The 8,414-nt window shown below is 43.4% G+C and overlaps 1 pseudogene; it reads left to right on the top strand.

Moving 5' to 3' along the window:
• The first annotated feature begins 6,203 nt into the window (after positions 1-6,203).
• On the top strand, positions 6,204-8,112 carry LOC123408777 (annotated as a pseudogene).
• The last annotated feature ends 302 nt before the right edge of the window (positions 8,113-8,414 follow it).

An 8,414-nucleotide genomic window follows, 5' to 3' on the forward strand; every position in this document is an offset into this window, starting at 1 on the left:
TGTCATGCCGGTGACGATGGTGATCATGGTGCCCCGAAGATGGAGATCCAAGGAGCAAGATGATAATGGCCATATCATGTCACTATATGATTGCATGTGATGTTTATCATGTTTTACATCGTATTGCTTAGAACGACGGTAGCAAAGATAAGATGATCCCTCATAAATTTTTTGAGATATGTATTCCCCTAGGTGTGCACATTTGCGAAGGATCGTTGTCTCGAAGCACCACATGATGATCGGGTGTGATAGATTCTAACGTTCGCATACAACGGGTGTAAGCCAGTTTACACACACAAAACACTTAGGTTGACCCGACGAGCCTAGCATGTACAGACATGGCCTCGAATACGGGAGATCGAAAGGTCGAACATGAGTCGTATGGTTGATACGATTAGCATGGAGATGCTCACCATTGATGACTAGTCCGTCTCATATGATGATTGGGCATGGGCTAGTGGACGCGTATCGTGTAACACTTGGATGACGAGAGGGATGTCGGTCTAAGTGGGAGTTCATTAGATGAATTTAATTGTCATGAACATAATCAAATAGATCTTTGCAAATTATGTTGTAACTTACGCTATAGCTCCACGGTATTTGATACGTTCCTAGAGAAAATATGGTTGAAATATAGAAGTAGCAATTATGCGGACTCGGTCCGTTAACTGAGGATTGTCCTCATTTCTAAGTAGAAGGCTAATGTCCTTAATGCACCGCTCGGTGTGCTGAACCCCAAGCGTGATCTGTGGATGTTGCGAACATCCGGCATACACATTTTTGATAACTACATGATAATTCAGTGCATATTGCTTGAACGGCTTAGAATTGAGGAGTTAAAGACGTTTCGAACATCGCGGGACATACGTGATGATCCAAGAGATGAAATTGGGATTTCATGCTCGTGCCCTTGTTGAGAGGTATGAGACCTCCGACAAGATTCCTTGTCTGCAAAGAAAAGGAGAAGAGCTCAATCGTTGAGCATGTGCTTAGATTGTCTGAGTACTACAATCGCTTGAATTGAATGGGAGTTGATCTTCCAGATGAGACAGTGATAGTTCTCCAAAGTCACTGACACCAAGCTACTAGAGCTTCATGATGAACTATAACATATCAAGGATGGATATGATGATCCTTGAGCCATTCACGATGTTTGACACCGCGGAAGTAGAAATTGAAAAGGAGCATCAATAATTGATGGCTTGTAAAACCGCTAGTTTCAAGAAGGAAAAGGGCATGAAGGGATACTTCATTAAGTGGCAAACCAGTTGCTATTCTAGTGAAGAGACCCAAGGTTGAACCCAAACCTGAGACTAAGTCTTCTGTAATGAGGGGAACAGTCACTAAAGAGGAACTACCCTAGATACTTGGTAGATAAGAAGGATGGCAAAGTCAACAGAAAAATATTGGATATACATGATATTGGTGTGTACTTTACTAGTACTCCTAGTAGCACTAGGGTATTAGATACCGGTTCGATAGCTAAGTGTTAGCAACTCGAAATGAAAGCTATGGATTAAACGGAGACTAGCTAAAGGCGATGTAACGATGTGTGTTGGAAGTGTTTCCAAGGTTGATATGATCAAACATCGCATGCTCCCTCTACCATCAAGACTAGTGTTATACCTAAATATTTGATATTTGGTGTTTGCGTTGACTATAGACATGATTGTATTATGTTAATGACAATACGATTATTCATCTAAAGAGAATAATGGTTATTCTGATTACTTGAATAATACCTTCAATGGTCTTGGACCTAGAATGAATGGTTTATTGAATCTCGATCGTAGTGATACACATGTTCATAATATTGTTGCCAAAAGATACAAAGTAGTAATGATAGTACCACTTACTTGTGGCAGTGCTGCTTGAGTCATATTGGTATAAAATGCATGAAGAAGCTCCATGCTGATGGATCTTTGTACTCACTCATTTTTTTGAAACATTTGGGAAATGCAAACCATGCCTGTTGGTATAAACGCATGAAGAAACTCCATGCAGATGGATAGTTTGGACTCACTTGATTTTTGAATCACTTGAGACATGAAAATCATACCTCGTGGGCAAGATGACTGAAGACCTCATTTTCCCGTGAGATGGAACAAGAAGGTAACTTGTTGGAAGTAGTACATTTTGATGTATACAGTCCAATGAGTACCGAGACTCGCATTGGATATCATTATTTTCTTACTTCACAGATGATTTGAGTATATACTAGTGTATTTAATTGATGAAACACAAATCTGAATTATTGAAAGGTTCAAGTAATTTCAGAGTGAAGTTGAAGATCATCGTGACAAGAGGATAATATGTCTACGATGTGATCGTGGAGGAAAACATATATATCTGAGTTACGAGTTTGGTAAACATTTAAGACAATGTGAAAATTGTTTCACGTGAAAAATGTTTCACAACTCATGCCACGTGGAACACCATAGTCTGATGGTGTGTCTGTATGTCATAGTCGTGCCCTATTAGATATAGTGTGTACGATGATATTTCTTATCAAATTACCACTATCGTTTATGGGTTAGGCATTAGAGACAACCGCATTCACTTTAAATAGGGGACCACATAATTCCGTTGAGATGACACCATATGAACTATTGTTTAGAGAAACCTAAGTTGTCATTTCTTAAAAGTTTGGAGATGTGATGCTTATGTGAAAGGGTTTCAACTTGATAAGCTCGAACCCAAAGCGGATAAATGCATCTTCATAGGACACTCAAAACAGTTGGGTATACCTCCTCTCTCAGATCCGGAAGCAAAGGTGTCTTGTTTCTAGAAACAGGTCCTTTCTCGAGGAGAGGTTTCTCTCGAAAGAGTTGAGTGGGAGTATGATGGATACTTGATGAGGTTACTGAACCATCACTTCAACCAGTGTATGGCAGGGTGCAGGAAGTTGTTCCTGTGGCGCCTACACCAATTGAAGTGGATGCTTATGATAGTGATCATGATGTTTCGGATCAAGTCACTACCAGAACCTCGTAGGTGGATAAGGGCGCGTACTACTACAGAGTGGTACGGTAATCCTGTCTTAGAGGTCATGTCGTTGGACAACAATGAACCTACGAGATATGGAGAAGCGATGGAGGGCCCGGATTCCGACAAACGGTTGGAGGCCATGAACTCTGAGCGAGGGGGTCATAAGACTATTAACTGCGAATGGATCTTTAAAAGGAAGACAGACGATGATGGTGAAAAGTCACCATTAAGAAAGCTCGACTTGTCGCAAAGGTGTATCCGACAAAGTTCAAGGAGTTGACTACGATGAGAATTTCTCACTCGTAGCGACGCTAAAAGTCTGTTGGAATTATGTTAGTAGTTGCCGTATGATTTATGAAATCTTGCAGATAGGATGTCAAAAATATTATTTCCTCAACGGTTTCCCTGAGGAAAGGGTGTATGTGATACGACCAGAAGATTTAGTCGATCCTAAAGGGTGCTAACAAGTATGCAAAGCTTCAGCGATCCTTCTATGGACTCGAGCAGGCATCTCATAGTTGGAATATACACTTTGATGAGATGATCAAAGCTTTTGGGTTTATACAATGTTTATGAGAAACTTGTATTTACAAGAAAGTGAGTGGGAGCACTATAGAATTTCTCAAGAATATATGTGGTTGACATATTGTTGATCGGAAATAATGTAGAAATTCTAGAAAGCATAAAGGGTTGTTTGAAAGGAGTTTTTTAAAGGAAAACCTGGATGAGCTACTTGAACATTGAGCATCAAGATCTATGGAAATAGATCAAAGTGCTTAATAGAACTTTCAACAAAATGCATGCCATGACAATTTTTTTAAAGTGTTCAAAATAAATCAGCAAAAGAAGAAGTTCTTGGCTGTGTTATAAGGTGTAAATTTTTGAGTAAGACTCAGAAAGCCAGACCACGGCAGAAGAAAGAGAAAGGACGAATGTCGTCCCCTATGCATCAGCCATAGGCTCTATAAGTATGCTATGTTTTGTACCGCACCTAAAGTGTGCCTTGCAATGAGTCAGTCGAGGGGTACAAGGGTGATACAGGAATGGATCACGGGAAAACGGTCAAAGATATCCTTAGTAACTAGTAGACTAAGGAATTGTTCTAGATTATGGAGGTGATTAAAGAGTTCGTTGTAAAGGGGTTACGTCGATGCAAGCTTTGTCACTAATCCGGATGACTATGAGTAGTAAACCGGATTTGTATAGTGGAGCAGTCATTTGGAATAGTTCCAAATGGTGCATGGTAGCAGTATCTATATGAATACATAGATATTTATAAAGCACACACGGATCTGAAAGGTTCAGACCCGTTGACTAATAAACCTCTCTCCCAAGCAAGACATGATCAACCCCAAAACTGTATGGGTGTTGGATTCATTGCAATCACATAGTGATGTGAACTAGATTATTGACTCTAGTGGAAGTGGGAGACTGTTGGAAATATGCCCTAGAGGCAATAATAAATTGGTTATTATTATATCTATATACTAGTTCATGATAATTGTCCGTTATTCATGCTATAATTGTATTAACCAAAAACCGTAATACATGTGTGAATATATAGTTCACAATGTGTCCCTAGTGAGCCTCTAGTTGGCTAGCTCGTTGATCAAAAGATGATCATGGTTTCTTGATCATGGACATTGGATGTCATTGATAACGGGATCACATCATTGGGGAATGATGTGATGGACAAGACCCAATCATAAGCATAGCACTAGATTATGTTGTTCGTCTGCTAAAGTTTTTCTAATGTCAAGTATCATTTCCTTAGACTATGAGCTTGTGCAACTCCCGAATACCGTAGGAGTGCCTTGGGTGTGCCAAACGTCACGACATAAATGGGTGACTGTAAAGGTGCACTACGGGTATCTCCGAAAGTGTCTGTTGAGTTGTACGAGTTGAGACCGGGATTTGTCAATCCGTGTGACGGAGAGGTATCTTTGGGCCCACTCGGTAATCCATCATCATATTGAGCTCAGTGTGACTAAGGGGTTAGCCATGGGATGATGGGTTACGGAACGAGTAAAGATACTTGCAGGTAACGAGATTGCACAAGGTATAGGGATACCGACGATCGAATCTCGGGGAATATCATACCGATAGACAAATGGAGTTGCATATGGTATGGATTGAATCCTTGACATCGTGGTTCATCCGATGAGATCATCGTGGAACATGTGGGAACCAACATGGACATCCAGTCCCCGCTGGTGGTTATTGGCCGGAGAGATGTCTCGGTCATGTCTGCACGTCTCCCGAACCCGTAGGGTCTAAACAGTTAAGGTTCGATGCCACTAGGGTTATAGGGAAATAGTGTACGTGGTTACCGAAGGTTGTTCGGAGTCCCGGATGAGTTCCCAGACGTCAAGAGGAGCTCCGGAATAGTCTGGTGGTGAAGATTGATATATCGGAGGAGGGGTTTTGGACACCGGAAATCTTTTGGACGACAGGGGTAACGTATCGGGACCATCAGAAGGGTTCCGGGGGTCCACTGGGAGGGGCCACCAGCTCCAAAGGCTTTTATGGGCCAAAAGGTGAAACGGAACCAGCCCAGAGTGGGCTGGTGCGCCCTCCCATCTCAGCCCAAGGCGCAAGGAGAGTGGGAGGGGGCAAACCCTAGGCACAGAGGAGGCCCAAGGCCCACCTAGGGCGCGCCCCCCTCTCTCCACCCTTCGCCATCGCCCTCCTTGCCCCATCTAGGGCTGCCACACCCTAGGGGGTGGGCACCCCCTCCCTCTCCTCCCATATATATCGGTGGTTTTTGGGCTGTTTGAGACACATGAAATCTCTCTCTCGGCGCAGCCCTGCTCCTCCTCTTCCTCCTCTTTCGCGGTGCTTGGCGAAGCCGTGTCGGAATACCTCGTAGCTCCACCGCCACCACGCTGTCGTGCTGGCAGAGCTGTCCCTCAAGTTCTCCCTCCTCCTTGCTGGATCAAGGCATGAGAGACGTCACTGGGGTGTATGTGTGTTGAACACGGAGGTGTCGTGATTCGGCACATAGATTAGAACCGACCGTGATTTGAATCGCTGCGAGTACGACTCCATCAACCGCGTTCTAGCAATGCTTCTGCTTAGCGATCTTCAAAGGTATGCAGATGCTCTTCCCTCTTCCTCGTTGCTGGTCTCTCCATAGATAGATCCTTGTATGGCGTAGGAAAAGTTTGAATTTACTATGTTTTCCAACAGAAATGCAGTAGCGGTTCCTGGCGACCATGGAGAAGAGGGAGGCAGAGCACGCGGCCCGGGACGAGGCCTGGCGCCGGCAGGAGATGGCCCGGCGCAAGAGCGAGCAAGCAGGAGCAACAGGTGCACGAGCGCGCCGCGGCGGCCACACGCGATGCCTCCATCATCGCCTTCCTCTAGCGCGTTGGCCAGGAAGGAAGACGTGGGTACGAAACGCTGCAAGGAAGTGAGATGAACACACAGTGCGAATGTCATTGCATGCGATCTCCTCCTACATGCTCTGCCTGCTCGAGGTGGCTAGAAAAGCTATCAAACTGCGTGTTGGTGTCGATGCTAGCACATTAGGCAATTCTACGAACTGAGATGCGCCTGCTAATTGAAAATTCAGTCTAAATCAGTAGTGTTGTGATGTGATGTCGCGCTAGTACCACCTGAATTTCGGTGCTTGGTCTTTGTCTGACGCCCTGGGGTGGAGCCTAAATGGATCTCCTGTAAGAGCATGGTTAATAGTATAGCCAACTGTTGGCTATAAGCAGTCTTATAGCCCGTCTTATAGCTAGCTTGTACAATAGTTAGCTATAAAAGGGTACTCCTTTTATCATATATGGCCCACCTTTCATTCTCACAAAGCACCTAGGAGCACGTGCTAGAGCTGGCTCTTCACGAAGAGCCCGCTTCCCTTCTCTCTCCTCTTCTCTCTCGTCCAACTCAGCAAAAATATAGTATATTAATCCTTACAGCCTGCTGACTGTACCTTATTGTACTTGCTCTAAACAATGACACCAACCAAGCACGCACGAGCCTTATTTCTTTGGATATACTCATAAATATTGGCTACAGTTAAGGCTTTGAGGCTCAGTCTCCGAGTCTGGTATAGGCATTTGTTTTATGCACTTGTCCATCTAGAATGTCTGAATGTGTATGTCAACCTGTAACAATATCAGTTGACAACAGTCGTATTTCTCATTACAAAAGATGACTTTGTCCTGTGTCATGATTCCACGAAAAGTTCAAGCTCATACGAGGAAACGATGATGTTACAGTGTTGGACGCTCTCTCTTTCAGTGCCCCAAAGATCAGACTGCTTGGCAGCTTGACGGTAGAGAATAAGAACTTTGTTCAGGTACATTCATCTCCGAGTCCAAAGTTTCCTTGACTAAAACCATCCAACAACTATCCTGAAACTCTAAAAGGCCATGAGATGAAAGATAGGTTTACATGCCAAGCTGGTTATATCTGAATATTACAACTTTAGTTTGTTCTATCTGATTACATAGTATTATTGGTCTAATTTGTTCTATGAACATCGTACAGTTGAATCAGTGGTGATACTTTTCGGTCGAGATCTCTTATCTCTGTCCAAAACATCACTTATAATGCATATGCTCATGTAGATTCTTGATTTTGCTGCTTTCTCTGAACCTGAATACGATCTTCCAATATTTTGCGCCAACGCTTTTACTACTCCAGCATAGAGTATTATTTTCTTGTAAGTGGCATGATATTTAATGTCATTCCAGACTTAATTACTGTGCTTAGACTAGAATATGAATAATGGCCTGAAAGAACTAATTGAATTACTTGCAGGGACCTCAATCTGCTATACGATATAAATGAAGACAAGGATTATAAAGATAAATACTACTGGAATTTGATGCCTCTTATACAGAAGTATAGTGAAGTAGTTGGATCTTATCCTTGACCCAGATGCATTACTCCAGTCTTCTTCTATTACGTTTATACATAGAGTGTTGTCTTTTTTTAGAGAAAATGCAGCTTCTGCCATGGGGTGACAAGATTACGAGCAAATCTCTGAGATTCTTCTCTCCAATTGTGATCTGGACTATATTTGAGCCCACTGAACAAAACCATCATGTTCTGTATTCAGCTTTGATGGATTACTATAAGGTACTCATGGTTTCTTTATTAAATCTCTGAAATATTATGCCAAACATGCAGTTTCAAGTATCATGCTCCCTATTTTCTCATGTTTCTGATGAGGCGGGTTTGGCTTCAGTTAATGAAACTGCATCGATGTGGGCATAGGCATAACGAAGGTGGGACTACTTGCGTAGCCTGCCCACCGACGTGCTGGAGGAAGGCGATGATGTAGGCATCGCTTGGGTCCGCCGCGGCGCGCTCGTGCGCCCAGTGCTCCGGCTCGCTCTTGACCCGGGTCGTCTCCTGCCGGCACCAGGCCTCGTACCGGGCCGCGCGCTTTGCCTCCCTCTTCTCCATGG

This window comes from Hordeum vulgare, chromosome 7H (genome assembly GCF_904849725.1).
Source record: "Hordeum vulgare subsp. vulgare chromosome 7H, MorexV3_pseudomolecules_assembly, whole genome shotgun sequence".
NCBI lineage: Eukaryota > Viridiplantae > Streptophyta > Magnoliopsida > Poales > Poaceae > Hordeum > Hordeum vulgare.